The 18,927-nt window shown below is 32.8% G+C and overlaps 1 protein-coding gene and 1 long non-coding RNA gene across 2 annotated transcripts in view; both read right to left on the reverse strand.

The window, feature by feature from the left end:
• LOC136032933 (uncharacterized) overlaps positions 1-18,927 on the reverse strand; it is a 417,461-nt gene that overhangs the window by 138,464 nt on the left and 260,070 nt on the right. The gene's annotated exons all lie outside the window — the stretch shown is intronic.
• Positions 1-18,927, reverse strand: part of LOC136033324 (actin nucleation-promoting factor WASL-like) — a 65,896-nt gene that overhangs the window by 14,302 nt on the left and 32,667 nt on the right. The window lies entirely within an intron of this gene.

Genomic DNA, 18,927 nt, shown 5'->3' on the forward strand with positions numbered 1-18,927 from the left:
TCCCACTGTAATTGGTGCCTTCTTTCGTAATCTTCAGGGACTGTATAGCAAGTTACAATTTCGTCCTGGTAGGATTTGGAATTGCGACGAAACAGGTGTACCCACAGTTTTTCAGGCTCCGAAGGTGATTGCTAAAAAGGGGGCAAAACAGGTGACACAGACCGTGTCGGCAAAAAGACGGGAAAATACCACAATGCTGTGCTTTGTGTCTGCAACTGGTCAGACTATTCCATCAGTGTTTGTTTTTCCAAGAGTCAAGGCTCCTGAGAGAATGTATCAAGATGGACCACCAGGATGCATTGGCTTAGCCCATCGCAGTGGATGGATGACCTCGGAAAATTTCGTTTGTTCATTGTAGCACTTCCAGAATGAAGTTAAACCTAGCAAAGAGAATCCTGCTTTGCTCTTGTTCGACAATCATGAAAGACATATTTCAATTGAAGTAGTTTCCTTGTGCAAAGATAATGGCATTCATCTTCTGACCTTTCCTCTCCATTGCTCTCATCGCATTCAGCCCCTTGATGTAGGCCTTGTATTTGGGTGTGACTTGTCTCGCTATGCCATAAAATAATAATGTGAAATACCCTTAGAGCTCTTTTGATATTCCAGTTAATTATGCTACTTTTATATTATCTGAATGCACTGTTTGAATCGTTAACTAATAGATGTCCGAAAATGCCCCTCATGTGTCCGAAGTCGCCCCACGGTAGGGGCGACTTCGGACACTTTAAGACGTCATAGGTTTTTGGGTCTCACTGAGAAACGACTTGATGGAAGTCATTGAAAAAAAATCCTAAGAAAGATGAATATTTAAGCTTTCTGTTCATGTAAAAACTAAGTTTGTATCTTTAGAAGAACATCTTATAGGGGTCAAAAACTCACAAACGTACGGTTTCGCCCCCCTCTCCCCTACAACTTATTTTTATGTATATGGATATAATTTCGTTTTTAGTTTTTTCTTTTTTATTTTTTCTTTCCTTAGTTTTTTTCTTTTCTTAGTTTTTCTTTTTTTTAGTTTCTTCTTTTTATTGATTTGTTTTCTTTTTTAGTTTTTTCTTTTTTTAGTTTTTTTCTTTTTTTAGTTTTTTTATTTTTTAGTTTTTTCTTTTTTAGTTTTTTCTTTTTTAGTTTTTCTTTTTTCTAGTTTTGTGGCTTTTTTAGCTTTTTTCTTTTTAGTTTTTTACCTTTTTTATTTTTATTTTTTTTTTTAGTTTTTTATGTTTTTCTTCTTTTTTAGTTTTCATTTTCTTCTTTATTTTTCAGATGTCATATACAAACGCTCAAACATACAAAAAAAACAAACATGCTTTAATTTTTTCTTTTTTAGTTTTTTCTATTTTTTAGTTTTGTAGCTTTTTTAGTTTTTTTAGTTTTTTTTTTCTTTTTAGTTTTTTTCCTTTTTATTTTTGTCCTTTTTTAGTTTTTTTTTTCTTTTTAGGTCATATGCAAACCCTAAAACATACATAAAACAAACATGCTTTAATTTTATTTTTAATCTTTTTCAAAGTTTTTCAATTTGTCAATGTTCATTCTAACATTGACACTTGGAAAAATCTTTAGGTGCCAAGCATGCTAAAGCTCAACAATTTATAATAAACCTTTTTTTTTGTTTTTAGCTTGTTTTAGTTTTTTTTTTTTAGTTTTTTACCTTTTTAATTATTTTTTTAGGTTTTTTCTTTTTAGGTTTTTTCTTTTTTTAATTTTTATAATTTTTAATTTTTTCTTCTTTTTTAGTTTTTTTTTTTAGTTTTTTACATTTTTCTTTTTTCAGTTTTCTTTTTCTTCTTTATTTTTCAGATGTCATATGCAAACCCTCAACACAAAAATACATACAACTTATTTTTATATATATAGAAAATTACATAGTGTAACAGACATAAAACTTATTTATATATATATATATATATATATATATATATATATATATATAGAACATAGATATGTTTTCTCTTCCTTTTCAATTTTTTCTTTTTTAGTTTTTTCTTTTTTTTAGTTTTTTAGCTTTTTTAGTTTTTTTTAGGCTTTTTTTTTCTTTTTAGTTTTTTTACCTTTTTTATTTTTTTTTTTTAGGTGTTTTCTTTTTAGGTTTTTCTTTTTTTAGTTTTATTTTATTTTTTTTTTATTTTTATTCTTTTTAGTTTTTTTCTAGTTTTTTACTTTTTTTCTTTTTTCAGTTTTCTTTTTCTTCTTTATTTTTCAGACGTCATATGCAAACCCTCAACACAAAAATACATACGACTTATTTTTATATATATAGAAAATATAATCTGGCGTAACAGACATAGTGTAACAGACATACAACTTATTTTTATATATCTACTAGCTGTTGGGGTGGCGCTTCGTGCCACCCCAACACTTAGTTGGTGGGGGCACTTTGCCCCCCCCCCCGAATCCCCCGCGCGCGTAAGTCGTTACGCGCCATATTAGTTACGCGCCATTGTAGTTGTGTCCCTGTGTCCCACCTGTGAATATAGATAAAAGAGAAAAAATTTCTCTTTTCGTTATAGATATATATATATGTTTTTAACTACGTAAAACTTGCGAATATACAACATTCTGTGTTGTCCCATTGTCTGTGCATATAAATAGATTGTCAGGTTTACCGACTCTTGAACATGCAACATAAAATCGTCCATGGGAAAAACAATCCGTATTCAGATCTATACCTCATTATTCTAATGATTGCCCTTGAGCTTTATTGATGGTGATTGCTAATCGAACATTCCCTGTGTCCCCGTTGTCATATATATATATTATATATATATATATATATATATATATATATATATATATATATATATATATATATATATATATATATATATATATATATATATATATATATATATATATATATATATCTATATATATATATATATATATATATATATATATATATATATATATATCCCCCTGTGCCCCCGGCATCTCCGTTGTAGTTGTGTCCCGGTCGTCATTTATATTCCCTTTATCCCGGTCGTCATTTGTGTCCCAGTCTGTAAATTCTCTTTGAGCGTCCCGGTCGTCATTTATATTCCCTGTGTCCCGGTCGTCATTTGTGTCCCGGTGTCCCGGTCTGTAATTTATCTTTGAGTGTCCCGGTCGTCATTTATATCTCCCGGTCGTTATTTGTGTCCCAGTGTGAGTCTGTAATTTCTCTTTGAGTGTCCCGGTCGTCATTTATATTCCCTTTGTCCCGGCTTTTAGTTTTCTTTTTCTCCTTTATTTTTCAGTTTTTTCCCTTTCTTAAGTTTTTTTCTTTTTCAGTTTTTTTTTTCTTTTTAGTTTTTTTTGTAGCTTTTACCTTTTTTTAGTTTTTTTAGTTTTTTTTCTTTTTTAGTTTTTTACCTTTTTTAGTTTTTTTTAATTTTTAGCTTTTTTAGTTTTTTTTTCTTCTTTTGTATTAATGCTAAAGCCAAGGTTCGAACCTGGAACCTCTCAGACCTAGAACCTGGAACATAACGCTTTACCAACTCAGCTAGTTCGGCTTGAATACATTCGTTTTGAGCAGCTTCCTCGGCTGTTGCCATTGTAGGTCATTTTACAATTAGAAATTTCTCTTTCAACGATCTTCTTACAATTAGAAATTTGTCTTTGAGCGATTTTCTTAAATACCTGTGTCCTGGTCGTCATTTATATTCCCTGTGTCCCGGTCGTCATTTGTGTCCCGGTATCCCAGTCTGTAATTTCTCTTTGAGTGTCCCAGTTGTCATTTATATTCCCTCTGTTCCGGTCGTCATTTGTGTCCCGGTCTGTAATTTCTCTTTGAGTGTTTTTTTTCTTTTTAGTTTTTTACCTTTTTTCTTTTTTCAGTTTTCTTCTTCTTCTTTATTTTTCAGCGTCACTATGAAATACATATCGCCAAACCTTTGTTTTTTTAACTAAAATCTAGTAGGCATTGATGACCTTATCCAAGTCAAAATCCCAAACCCAATCATCATCGCTATCATTTTCAGTTTTGAAATGTTTTGACTCTCGCTGTCCAGGTGGATTTTCATCTAACTGTGCGGTTTTGCGTTCTTTAGCCGCAAGCCTGTTTTCTTGCTGTTCTTGTGATTCCTCGGCACGCTTTCTTTTCTTACTTTCTCTATCAGCCGCAAGCCTGTTTTCTTGCTGTTCTTGTGATTCCTCGGCACGCTTTCTTTTCTTACTTTCTCTGTCAGCCGCAAGTTTTTTGGCATAGACTCTTTGAGCAGCTTCCTCGGCTGTTGCCATTGTAGGTTCTTCAGTCATTTTATAATTAAACATTTTTCCGTCCACGATCTTCTTACAATTAAAAATTTGTCTTTGAACGATTTTCTTAAATACTTTTAATGACGTCATCGTCATAACAAACATGACGACAACTAACTTCATGAAGACATGATGACATGACGTCACTCGACAGACATGACACAAAGACAACTTATTTTTTCTGCTCAAAAAGCGTTAAAAAGCGTTATGTTCCAGGTTCCAGGTCCGAGAGGTTCCAGGTTCGAACCTTGGCTTTAGCATTAATACACAAGAAGAAAAAAAACTAAAAAAGGTAAAAACTACAAAAAAAAAATACTAAAAAAAATACTAAAAAAACTAAAAAACTAAAAAAAATAAAAAAAAGGTAAAAAACTAAAAAAGAAAAAAAAAGAAAAAAATAAAAAAGGCAAAAACTACAAGAAAAACTAAAAAGCAAAAAAAACTAAAAACTAATAAAAAAACTAAAAAAACTAAAAACTGAAAAGAAAAAAACTAAAAAAAGGAAAAAAACTGAAAAATAAAGGAGAAAAAGAAAACTAAAAACCGGGACACAGGGAATATAAATGACGACCGGGACACTCAAAGAGAAATTACAGACTGGAACACCTGGGACACAAATAACGACCGGGAGATATAAATGACGACCGGGACACTCAAAAATAAATTACAGACCGGGACACCGGGACACAGGGAATATAAATGACGACCGGGTCGCTCAAAGAGAAATTACAGACTGGGACACAAATGACGACCGGAATACTGGGAATATAACTGACAACCGGGACACAGGGACACAACTACAAGGGGGATGCCGGGGGCACCGGGGGATATATAAATGACGACGGAGACACAGGGAATGTTCGATTAGCAATCACCATCAACAAAGCTCAAGGGCAATCATTAGAATTATCAGGTATAGATCTGAATACGGATTGTTTTTCCCATGGACAATTTTATGTTGCCTGTTCAAGAGTCGGTAAACCTGACAATCTATTTATATGCACAGACAATGGGACATCGAAGAATATTGTATATTCGCAAGTTTTACGTAGTTAAAAACATATGTATATATTATTATCTTTCAATATTCACAGGTGGGACACAGGGACACAACTACAATGGCGCGTAACTAATATGGCGCGAAACGACTTACGCGCGCGGTGGGGGCTGGGGGGGTGGCAAAGCGCCCCCACCAACTAGGTGTTGGGGTGGCGCGAAGCGTCATCCCAACAGCTAATATATATATATATATATATATATATATATATATATATATATATATATATATATATATATATATATATATATATATATATATATATATATATATATATATATATATATATATATATATATATATATATATAAATAAGTTGTCTGTCTGTGGATCTGTGGATCAGGTGACGTCATGTTTCTGTGTCGGCTGACGTCATGAAATTAGTTGTCGTCATTTTTGCTTTGACGGTGACGTCATTAATGGTATTTAAGACATGCGTTAATGCGTTCACGCTGCTGATAGAGAAAGTAAGAAAAGAAAGCGTGCCGAGGAATCACAAGAACAGCAAGAAAACAGGCTTGCAGCTGATAGAGAAAGTAAGAAAAGAAAGCGTGCCGAGGAATCACAAGAACAGCAAGAAAACAGGCTTGCGGCTAAAGAACGCAAAACCGCGCAGTTAGATGAAAATACACCAGGAAAGCGAGAGTCAAAACATATCAAAACTGAAAATGATAGCGATGATCATTGGGTTTGGGTATTTAAGACATGCGTTAATGCGTTCACGCTGCTGATAGAGAAAGTAAGAAAAGAAAGCGTGCCGAGGAATCACAAGAACAGCAAGAAAACAGGCTTGCAGCTGATAGAGAAAGTAAGAAAAGAAAGCGTGCCGAGGAATCACAAGAACAGCAAGAAAACAGGCTTGCGGCTAAAGAACGCAAAACCGCGCAGTTAGATGAAAATACACCAGGAAAGCGAGAGTCAAAACATATCAAAACTGATATGTTTGCGCGCCACCTGTTGGGGTGGCGCGAAGCGCCACCCCAACAGCTAGTATATATATATATATATATATATATATATATATATATATATATATATATATATATATATATATATATATATATATATATATATATATATATATATATATATACTAGCTGATGGGGTTGGGTCCCTGTGTCCCCACCAACACCTAGTTGGTGTGGCGCTTCGCGCCCCCCCAAGCCCCCCCGCGTGCGTAAGTCGTTACACGCCATATTAGTTACGCGCCTTTGTAGTTGTGTCCCTGTGTCCCACCTGTGAATAGAGATAGATATAAATATATGTTTTTAACTACGTAAAACATTCAAATATACAACATTCTTCGCTGTCCCATTGTCTGTGCATATAAATAGTTTGTCAGGTTTACTGACTCTTGAACATGCAACATATAATTGTCCATGGGAAAAACAATCCGTATTCAGATCTATACCTCATTATTCTAATGATGTGTCCCTGTGTCCCGGTCGTCATTTATATTCCCTGTGTCCCGTTCGTCATTTGTGTCCCGGTGTCCCAGTTTGTAATTTCTCTTTGAGTGTCCCGGTCGTCATTTATATTCCCTGTGTCCCGGTGTCCCGGTCGTCATTTGTGTCCCGGTGTCCCAGTCTTTAATTTCTATTCGAACAATCCCTGTGTCCCGGTCGTCATTTATATATCCCGCCTGTGCCCCCGGCGTCCCCGTTGTAGTTGTATCCTTGTGTCCCGGTCGTCATTTATATTCCCTGTGTCCCGGTCGTGATTTGTGTCCGGGTGTCCCAGTCTGTAATTTCTCTTTGAGGTTCCCGGTCGTCACGTATATTCCCTCTGTCTCGGTCGTCATTTGTGTCCCGGTCTGTAATTTCTCTTTGAGTGTTTTTTCTTTTTAGTTTTTTTTTAGTTTTTTACCTTTTTTCTTTTTTCAGTTTTCTTTTTCTTCTTTATTTTTCAGCGTCACTATGAAGTACATATCGAAGAACCTCTGTTTTTTTAACTTAAATCTGGTAGGCATTGATGACCTTATCCAAGTCAAAATCCCAAACCCAATCATCATCGCTATCATTTTCAGTTTTGATATGTTTTGACTCTCGCTGTCCAGGTGGATTTTCATCTAACCGCGATGTTTTGCGTTCTTTAGCCGCAAGCCTGTTTTCTTGCTGTTCTTGTGATTCCTCGGAACGCTTTCTTTTCTTACTTTCTCTATCAGCAGCAAGTCTTTTGGCATAAAATCTTTGAGCAGCTTCCTCGGCTGTTGCCATTGTAGGTTCTTCAGTCATTTTACAATTAAACATTTTTCCGTGAACAAATGTCTTAAATACCGTTAATGACGTCACCGTCAAAGCAAAAATGACGACAACTAATTTCATGACGTCAGTCAACACAGAAACATGACGTCACCTGATCCACAGACAGACAGACAACTTATTTTTATATATATACTAGCTGTTGGCGTGGCGCTTCGCGCCACCCCAACACCTAGTTGGTGGGGGCGCTACGCGCCCCCCCAAGCCCCCCCCCGCGCGCGTAAGTCGTTACGTGCCATATTAGTTACGCGCCATTGTAGTTGTGTCCCTATGTCCCACCTGTGAATCGACCATTCCCTGAGTCGCCATCGTCATTTATATATCCCCCTGTGCACCCCGGCGTCCCCTTTGTAGTTATGTCCCTGTGTCCCGGTCGTCGTCATTTATACTCCCTGTGTCCCGGTGCTTTGTTGATTGCTAATCGAACATTCCTTTTGTCCCGGTCGCTTTCTCTTTGAGTGTCGTCATTTATTTAGATTGTTTCTCCTTTATTTTTCAGTTTTTTTCCTTTTTTTATTTTTTTTCTTTTTTAGTTCTTTTAGTTTTTACCTTTTTTAGTTTTTTTTAGTTTTTTAGATGAAATTCTTTTTTAGTTTTTTTCCTTTTTTTCTTTTTAGTTTTTTATTGGTTTTTACCTTTTTTTAGCTTTTTTAGTTTTTTCCTTTTTTCTTTTTACTTTTTTTTTTTTAATTTTTATCTTTTTTATTTTTTTTTATTTTTATTCTTAATTTTATTAGTTTTCTTTTTCTCTTCTATTTTTCAGTTTTTTCCTTTTTTTAAGTTTTTTTTAGTTTTTAGTTTTTTTAGTTTTTTTCTCCTTTTTTTCTTTTTAGTTTTTTATTGGTTTTTACCTTTTTTTAGCTTTTTTAGTTTTTTCGTTTTTTCTTTTTACTTTTTTTTTAGTTTTTATCTTTTTTATTTTTTTTATTTTATTCTTAATTTTATTCATTTATATATCCCCCTGTGCACCCCGGCGTCCCCTTTGTAGTTATGTCCCTGTGTCCCGGTCGTCGTCATTTATACTCCCTGTGTCCCGGTGCTTTGTTGATTGCTAATCGAACATTCCTTTTGTCTCGGTCGCTTTCTCTTTGACTGTCGTCATTTATTTAGATTGTTTCTCCTTTATTTTTCAGTTTTTTTCCTTTTTTTAGTTTTTTTTTTCTTTTTTAGTTCTTTTAGTTTTTATCTTTTTTAATTTTTTTAGTTTTTTAGATGAAATTTTTTTTTAGTTTTTTTCCTTTTTTTCTTTTTAGTTTTTTATTGGTTTTTACCTTTTTTTTAGCTTTTTTAGTTTTTTCGTTTTTTCTTTTTACTTTTTTTTTTAGTTTTTATCTTTTTTATTTTTTTTTTATTTTTATTCTTAATTTTATTAGTTTTCTTTTTCTCTTCTATTTTTCAGTTTTTTCCTTTTTTTAAGTTTTTTTTTTAGTTTTTAGTTTTTTTAGTTTTTTTTCCTTTTTTTCTTTTTAGTTTTTTATTGGTTTTTACCTTTTTTTTTTTAGCTTTTTTAGTTTTTTTCATTTTTCTTTTTACTTTTTTTTTAGTTTTTATCTTTTTTATTTTTTTCATTTTATTCTTAATTTTATTAGTTTTTTTAGTTTTTTAGATGAAAATTTTTTTTAGTTTTTTTCCTTTTTTTCTTTTTAGTTTTTTATTGTTTTTACCTTTTTTTAGCTTTTTTAGTTTTTTCTTTTTACTTTTTTTTTAGTTTTTATCTTTTTTTTTTTTTTTTTTTATTCTTAATTTTATTAGTTTTCTTTTTCTCTTCTATTTTTCAGTTTTTTCCTTTTTTTAAGTTTTTTTTTAGTTTTTAGTTTTTTTAGTTTTTTTTTTTCCTTTTTTTCTTTTTAGTTTTTTATTGGTTTTTACCTTATTTTTAGCTTTTTTAGTTTTTTTCGTTTTTCTTTTTACTTTTTTTTAGTTTTTATCTTTTTTATTTTTTTTTTTTTATTTTATTCTTAATTTTATTAGTTTTCTTTTTCTCTTCTATTTTTCAGTTTTTTCCTTTTTTTAAGTTTTTTTTTAGTTTTTAGTTTTTTTAGTTTTTTTAGTTTTTTAGTTTTTTAGCTTTTTTATTTTTTTATTAGTTTTTAGTTTTTTTGTAGTTTTTGCCTTTTTTTAGTTTTTTCAGTTTTTTTTTAGTTTTTCGTTTTTTACTTTTTTTGTGGATCGTCACCTGATCCACAGATCCACAGATCCACAGAACACTTATTTTTATATATATAGATAGATAGATAGATAGATATTCATTTATATATCCCCCTGTGCAGCCCGGCGTCCCCTTTGTAGTTATGTCCCTGTGTCCCGGTCGTCGTCATTTATACTCCCTGTGTCCCGGTGCTTTGTTGATTGCTAATAGAACATTCCTTTTGTCTCGGTCGCTTTCTCTTTGAGTGTCGTCATTTATTTAGATTGTTTCTCCTTTATTTTTCAGTTTTTTTTCTTTTTTAGTTCTTTTAGTTTTTACCTTTTTTAGTTTTTTTTAGTTTTTTAGATGAAAATTTTTTTTAGTTTTTTTCCTTTTTTCCTTTTTAGTTTTTTGTTGGTTTTTACCTTTTTTTTAGCTTTTTAGTTTTTTTCGTTTTTTCTTTTTACTTTTTTTTTAGTTTTTATCTTTTTTATTTTTTTTATTTTTATTCTTAATTTTATTAGTTTTCTTTTTCTCTTCTATTTTTCAGTTTTTTCCTTTTTTTTAAGTTTTTTTTTTAGTTTTTAGTTTTTTTAGTTTTTTTAGTTTTTTTTCCTTTTTTTCTTTTTAGTTTTTTATTGGTTTTTACCTTTTTTTTAGCTTTTTTAGTTTTTTTCGTTTTTTCTTTTTACTTTTTTTTAGTTTTTATCTTTTTTATTTTTTTTTATTTTATTCTTAATTTTATTAGTTTTCTTTTTCTCTTCTATTTTTCAGTTTTTTCCTTTTTTTAAGTTTTTTTTTAGTTTTTAGTTTTTTTAGTTTTTTAGTTTTTTTTAGTTTTTTTAGTTTTTTAGCTTTTTTATTTTTTTTATTAGTTTTTAGTTTTTTTGTAGTTTTTGCCTTTTTTTAGTTTTTTCAGTTTTTTTTAGTTTTTAGTTTTTTACCTTTTTTTGTGGACAACTTATTTTTATATATATATATATATATATATATATATATATATATATATATATATATATATATATATATATATATATATATATATATATATATATATATATATATATATATATATATATATATATATATATATATATATATATATATATATATATATATATATATATATATATATATATATATATATATATATATATATAAATACATATATATATATATATATATATATATATATATATATATATATATATATATATATATATATAAATATATATATACATACTAGTTGTTAGTGAGGCGCTTCGCGCCCCCACCAACTGGCGTCCCCGTTGTAGTTGTGTTCCTGTGTCCCAGTCGTCATTTATATTCCCTGTGTCCCGATCGTCATTTGTGTCCCGGTGTCTCGGTCTGTAATTTCTCTTTGAGTGTCCCGGTCGTCATTTATATTCCCTGTGTCCCGCTTGTCATTTTTGTCCCGGTCTGTAATATCTCTTTGAATGTCCCGGTCGTCATTTATATTCATTGTGTCCCGGTCTGTAACATACGACAATAGATCAATTGTGTTAGTATTTATTAGTTTTTAGTTTTTTTGTAGTTTTTGCCTTTTTTTTAGTTTTTTCAGTTTTTTTTTTAGTTTTTAGTTTTTTACCTTTTTTTGTGGACAACTTATTTTATATATATATATATATATATATATATATATATATATATATATATATATATATATATATATATATATATATATATATATATATATATATATATATATATATATATATATATATATATATATATATATATATATATATATATATATATATATATATATATATATATATATATAAATACATATATATATATATATATATATATATATATATATAAATATATATATATATATATATATACATACTAGTTGTTAGTGAGGCGCTTCGCGCCCCCACCAACTGGCGTCCCCGTTGTAGTTGTGTCCCTGTGTCCCAGTCGTCATTTATATTCCCTGTGTCCCGATCGTCATTTGTGTCCCGGTGTCTCGGTCTGTAATTTCTCTTTGAGTGTCCCGGTCGTCATTTATATTCCCTGTGTCCCGCTTGTCATTTGTGTCCCGGTCTGTAATTTCTCTTTGAATGTCCCGGTCGTCATTTATATTCCTTGTGTCCCGGTGTCCCGGTCTGTAACATACGACAATAGATCAATTGTGTTGTAACTTTGTTCACGATCCCATTCTACACATGTAGAAATAGAAGCAGTACGATTAGGTGAAGGCATTCCCAAATGCTTGAGAAGTTTGTTTGCAATAGATAAGCACAAATCTTCAATCATAACTAAAGTGCAGTTATAAATTTCTGTTGTAAAGTCCAAGGTCATATCTGACCTTTCTAGCCGTATTCGGTAGAATACATTCTCGACCATTTGCAATTTGTATTTCTCCCATAACTCTGTAGGAGATGAAGGAGAGCAACTTTTGCCGGAACATATGGGCCGTAATGTCATGTCTATGAACCGGCGATTGTCCAGGATGTAAAAGCTGTTGTATCTAATCCCAAGATGGATTATATATAAATGTAATAAATGACAAATCATTAATCTATAGGCATAATATTTCATTGCACTGCATTTCTTATTCATTTCTTTGTTAGTGGCTGGATTTATCAATTTAATATTAAAGTGATAGCCGTCGGCTCCATCCCAAAAAATGATAGGATATTGTAGGGCATCGTAGCATCGATGAGTTTAATAAAAACTTCTCTTTGAAACGCCTTCTTATATACTTTAAATGACGTCATATACAAAGCCTTTGACGTCATATGCAAATCACCGACCATAACGATTGCCACTTCATTGATAGTTGCGTATCAGTAGGCATCAATTCGATTGCTGTTTTGAACAGAAGCACTAAATTATTATTTATGTGGAAAAGATGTTGCAACTGGGAAACGATAGTCCTTTCAACGTCGTTTTTTTTTTATCATCGGTATCACTTTCAAGTTGTTTGGTTTGTTCTACCTTGACTTGTCTTTCGTCACAATGAAATACATATCGCCGAACCTTTGTTTTTTTTTTAACTAAAATCTTGTAGGTATTGATGACCTTATCCAAGTCAAAATCCCAAACCCAATCATCATCGCTATCATTTTCAGTTTTGATACGTTTTGACTCTCACTGTCCAGGTTGTTTCAGGTTGCTCTTGTGATTCCTCGGCACGCTTTCTTTTGGTGATTTCTCTTTGAGACGCAAGCCTGTTTTCACGCTGTTGTTGTGATTCCTCGGCACGCTTTCTTTTCATACTCTCTCTATTAGCCGCAAGCCTGTTTTCACGCTGATGTTGTGATTCCTTGACACGCTTTCTTTCCTTACTTTCTCTATTAGCCGCAAGCATTTTGGCATTAGCTCTTTGAGCAGCTTCCTCGGCTGTTTCTTCTGCCATCACGCTGTTGTTGTGATTCCTCGGCACGCTTTCTTTGCTTACTTTCTCTATTAGCCGCAAGCCTTTTGGCATTAGCTCTTTGAGCAGCTTCCTCGGCTGTTTCTTCTGCCATTGTAGGTTCTTCTGTCATTTTAAGATCTATATTAAAATTTTCTCTTTGAAAGGCCTTCTTATGTTCTTATAATGACGTCATATACAACGCCTTTGACGTCATAACAAACATGACGTCAGTCGACAAACAACTTCATGACGGCATAATGCTCAATCCTTATTATGACGTCGGTCGACAAACATGACGTCAGTCGACACACAAACATGACGTCAGTCAACACACAAACAACTTATTTTTATATAGATAGATCTACGTCTGACATTGTGAAATATATTAATCTGCATTCTTTTAGTTCGGATTGCGAAACATATCCAGTAGATTTTGCAGAGAAGTTAGTTAGCCTCAGATTTTGCAGAGAAGTTCATTCAGAATTTCTGTTAGCCCTAGCATTATTATCGGTGGCTTAGCTATCTGTACGCTTTGAGTCAGCGTGGATACGATAATTGACTCCCAAACAGGTAGGGCTTTCAGTAGAGAGCGCCTTCTGAATAAGATATCAGTGCTGTACCCATAGTCATTTCCTAAAGCATTCTTAAGGATCAATAAAATCTGAACAGATCCGGTTACACTTAGGAAGTGGCCATAGGAAAAATAAAATTAACTATTTGCGCAACAAGTTCTACGCTTCATTGGACACAGTGAATTGTAGTATCGTCAACGACTTGGCTAACTGCACGCTTAGAGTCGGCGTGGATAAGATAATTGACTATCAAACAGGTGCAGTTTCTATTTTAAGTAGCTAGTAATTACGATCAAGATGACGAAATCAACAGAAGTCCAGCAACAGATTTTAAGGAAACAAAGTGAAATGTAAATAGAGCTGTAGAAACTGGATCCCCTGCGTGAAAAGGTAGAAAAATTATCTATGGAATCTTCTTTAATTTCTGAATCTTTGAATAGGAAAATTTGTGAGGCGGAAAAAAGATCGGAAAATATAGAGGCGGAAGTCCGTGAGCTCAAAATGGGAAATTACAAAGTATAGAAAGATGATGGATAGAATTGAGGCTGATCAAAAAAAGGTGTAACGTGATACTGTACAACTTTGACCCAAGGATAAGGGTTTCTAGTCCAAAGAGGACATTCTTAGATGCTTCAACGAAACAGTAAGAGGTGCCAAGTTTCTTCAGATATAAAAGATGTTTTTCGTTTTCCTTCAAATCAGAAAGTCAGACCAGTCGTAGTTAAATTTGCGTCTATAGAATTGAAAAAAATCCGTGTTTACATCAGCTGCACTTTACAAAAAGTTTCATTTATCAGCAGCTCCAGATTACACCTCATCAGAGTAGTTTGAGCGTAGTAAGTTGATACCAGTTATGGAAGCCCCACGAACAGAAGGTAATTCAAACGCAAAGCAAAGGGGTGTGAGACTTTTTGTGGGGGATAAAAAAATTTTATACTGTAGGAAATTGGGTAAAGTGAAAGAAATTTGCGAGAACAACGAAATGCTAAAGCAGTAGAGCAAATGAGAACCCATAGTCATTAGAGTTTTGACTTAAATCTTAGTATGCATAGGGACAATAAGGATATGCACAATGCAAGCTTGATTATTAAAGAAAGATCAAGATCGGTCACGCCCCTAGGGCAGTTATTTAAGTTATTTAGTTATTTATAAAAGTAAGTTATTTAAGTTATTTAAGATTTAAACGAGCCTGGGACATCTTACGCTCGCGAAAATATGGGGGAAATAGGCGAAGGCGTGGGTCACTAGGATATTGTGAAGGTGATTGGTGATGTTAGTCAAATAGGTAAAGTCTGAAGCCTCGGGTTTTAAACAAAGGGATGCCACTTCGAAATAATGATTTGGCGATCGTAGGATAAAGACAGCCATGAACAATGTAAAATAAGGTTAGCTCATTGGAATATGCAAGGATATGATGATTTTAAACTTGAAAAATTATTTAGTGAGGGGAATGGGATTTTGTGTGTTTTGTTGAAACTTGCAGAGAAGATCCGGTTTATCGTGAGAGATTTGTGTCACATAATGTTTCGAGAAAGAGAAGTAGAAAAGATCAGAAATATGGCCGAATATCAGTGCTAATAAATTGTGATTTCTTATATGTATATCCAGTTGGAATCGAAATCTGAAAATATTTTTTGGATAAATGCGTCAGTAAGAAAGAGTTGTTTTGTTTTTATTTGTGGAGTTTATATGCCACCAGAAAATAGTAGTAGTGAAGATACGTGGGAACATATAAGTTGAGGGATGTATTATTATAAGAGATTGTTAAATAATCATAAATCTGTGTTTTAGGTGACTTTAATGGCCATTTTAGCAATGAAATGGCAAAGTTTTGCGGTCTATTGCTGCCTGAGGATCGTCTTCTACTAAGTTTTGGAGTGAGTGAAGTGCGTGATTCTAATGCTAATCAGGAGGGAATGGAGGCAAGACCAAGTAAAGACCATACTAAGAGGACAAATAAATGGGGCTTGTTGTTATTAGATTTTTGTGGGATGAAAAATCTAGTGGTTTTAAATGGAAGAGTTGGGGAGGATAAAATGTGGGCGAGTTTACATATTTTTCGGGTACTGCCCGAAATCTGATGGATTATATTTTGGTAGGGTTGTCTCTCTTGTTTTTGTTCTAGCGTTTCGGGATTATGGATGTGACAGGGCAGACCATGTGCCAATTGAGACTTCGGTAGAAATAATAGTATGTAGGAAATTTAGGGCTAATAAAAAAGGAATTACATTAAAAGTGAAGATGAAAAGTTAGGGGTTTTGTCTCGGCTAACAGTAAAGGATGTAGACGAAGAAAGATTTATTAAGATTATTATTAAAGAAAGGGTAAGGGGGAGTTCCAAAAATGTAACGAAATAATACAGAAGGATGAAATTGATAAAGGTACGGCTAATCTAGAGCATATATAAGAAGAAAACCGCAAGAGCCAAGCACTTTTTTGATAAGTAATGCTTAACTAAAAGAAGAGCATTCCAGAATATTAAACAACAATCGTTCCCTGAGGAAGATCGGTTATTTCTATGCCGCACACTTAACAAACAATATAAAAAGTTTGTGAAGACAAAGAAACGATCGTGTCAAGAGGAGCTTTGCCCTCCAACAGCTTCATGGCCTGAGGATTTAGAAAGTAGGAGAGGGGGGTAGTCAGTTAGAACAATATTCAGACCAACTTAGAAGTTCAATTTGTTTCCATTGCAAGAAGTAGATTATGACTTGATAGACCCAGTGGATCCAAAAGGGAGCATGGAATTTTTAGAAAAAGGTGAAAGGAACATCAGCACTTGGTCCCGATGGCATACCAACATCAATGTGGAAACAGGGAAGAGCTTATTTGCTTCAAATCGTTTCATTACTCTTCACAGTTATTTTAGAAATGAGGATTTGGCCGCAGACGGGGACTCTGTCGATTATGGTTCAATTATATAAAAAGGAAGATACAAGTGGCAATGACAATTATAGAGGGATCCATCTAGGTGATGGTTTAACAAAATTATTTTTAAGGTAGTAGATAGTAGTTTGAAAAGAGGGTTATGTTGGAAAGAAATGCTTAGTAAGGTTAAAGCAGGTTTCAGAGAAAGATACGGGACTGTAAACCATATTTTTACGTCAGTGAATAATTATAGAAAGGCCAAAAATGTCGTTTGTATGCAGCATTTGTGGGCTTGAAAGGTGCATTTGGCAAATGTAAACAGTGGCACCGACTCACAAAAATGTAGGGGGCGAGGCAAGGATTATAGGGGGGGACACGATCAGTTAGCCATGATAAAATAACAAATAGCTATGAAATAGAAACAAGAAGGTATTTTTGAAAGTTTCAGGGGGAAGGGTCTGCCCCCTATCCCCTACTTGCCACCCCAGAATCCAGATAGAGGGCTATTTATAAGGAATCTCTTAGAGGCGGGTTTCCCGATTTTTTATAGCTACTTTAGTAGAAATTTGTAGGACAACGAAAGTAGAGGTTAGGGTTAGTAGGAATTTTTCTAGGGTAGTACAACATAAGATAGGAGTAAAGCAGAGATGTACCCTATGGCCTAAGTTATTTAGTATTTATATAAATAGCAGGGAATGACATAGTTTTAGTTGCAGATACAAGTCAGAAGCTACAATTATGTGAGGAAAATAAGTGGAAATATGGATGAGAGTGTGGGTCGTGATATGTATGAGTGTGAAGAATTATGTAAGTTGAGAAATGAAGCCTGTGGAAAGTGCAGGTTTGATGAGAGATGGCTGGTGATTGTAACGAGGGATGAATGGTTCGCATGTGTTAAAAATTTAGGTCAATTTCTCAAGTTGGCAATGGAGCACAGAAGTAGATTTTTTTGATTTGTGTTTTTCTTCGTTTATATTGTGTTTATGCAATACAAATTACTTAAAAGTGAATTTTCTTATTTGATTTGTTTTTAAAATGCCCTAGGACTTTTAGCGCAAAACAATTTACTTACTTACTTAAATACCAGAATTTACGTATTTACACATAAAACAAAATTTTGACTGCTCGAAATGGCAAACATAACTTCTATTAGCATATTAGTTTTATTTTTAATACAAAGCGATTTAAAAAATAAATTACGAAAAAATAATTCGCTATGCATTGATACAGAATGAGACCACGTTTTATAAGTAGTGCAACAATGTACATAGAGAAATTTGACAAGTATTTTGGAAGGTTGGGTTAAGTAGAGAGGATTTGAAGGCTTATTTGGATTGGAGGTGAAATAGATTTTTGATTGGGGAGAAAAGAAAGTATCAAGGGAGAAAAGGGGAGAAGATGGAATCTATTGCTTGTCCTATGTGCGGATCTCAGGATGAAAGTTTAATACATTTTGTGTGTGAATGTGTCGAATTGAATGATTGGAGGCGTGAGATGTATGGTAAAGAAAAATTGAATGAGATATGGATGGTAGATAGAATGAAAGATACAAATTTCCTGAGTATTAAAAGGATATCAAGGTTTGTCAGGATTGCAGCGGTGCATCGGGAGTGTTTTCTTTAAATAGTTTTAATTTAATGTAGTTAATTTGTTGTTTGTTTGTTATGTATTTTTCCTATGGCCCACGGGCTTTTTCTGGAATAAATTATTATTATTATTATTATTATTAGATTGCTCAGTCAAAAACGATAGCATATTTATCCCTCGACGGGAATAATATCCCCCAAAGGGAAAATTATTCGCGATATAATCTTGAGAAAACAACTTAAATTATTCAGGCAAGAGGTTTTAATGCATTCATTTTTTTTTTTTTTTTTTTTTTTTTTTTTGATACGCTAGAATATATCAGCGCATATAACAGCTCATGTTACGCACAAGTTCTCGTCAGTTTATGGATTAACTATGACATGCAACATAAATTAAAGTTGCTTCAAACACGGAAGACCCGAACATCCTGTAAATAAAACTTAACATTTTCTTTGACGTATCCCGCCATTCAAGGCACGTAAACAAGCCACTAGTCTTTCAAGAAATATAACAGCTATATATATCTCGTAGATATAATTTTGATATAATTAAGAAAACCAAAAAAAAATATATTTAAAATTGGAAAGAAAGAAGAAAGGAGGTTCTTACAGTTTTGGATACAGTTTGTAAGAACAAAGTTTTAAGTAATTTCAAGGAATAATTAATAAAACAAGGAATAATTTCAAACCGGAATTCGTTTCTACAAAACAAAATAAAACCAACCGACTTTCCACTACCGATGTAGATTAGTTTTCCTAGCTAAGCAAATTTTGCCAAATTATATAAATCAATTTTTTCCTTCTGGTCACAAGAATCAGACTTGATTATCGAGT

This window comes from Artemia franciscana, chromosome 11 (assembly GCF_032884065.1).
Source record: "Artemia franciscana chromosome 11, ASM3288406v1, whole genome shotgun sequence".
NCBI lineage: Eukaryota > Metazoa > Arthropoda > Branchiopoda > Anostraca > Artemiidae > Artemia > Artemia franciscana.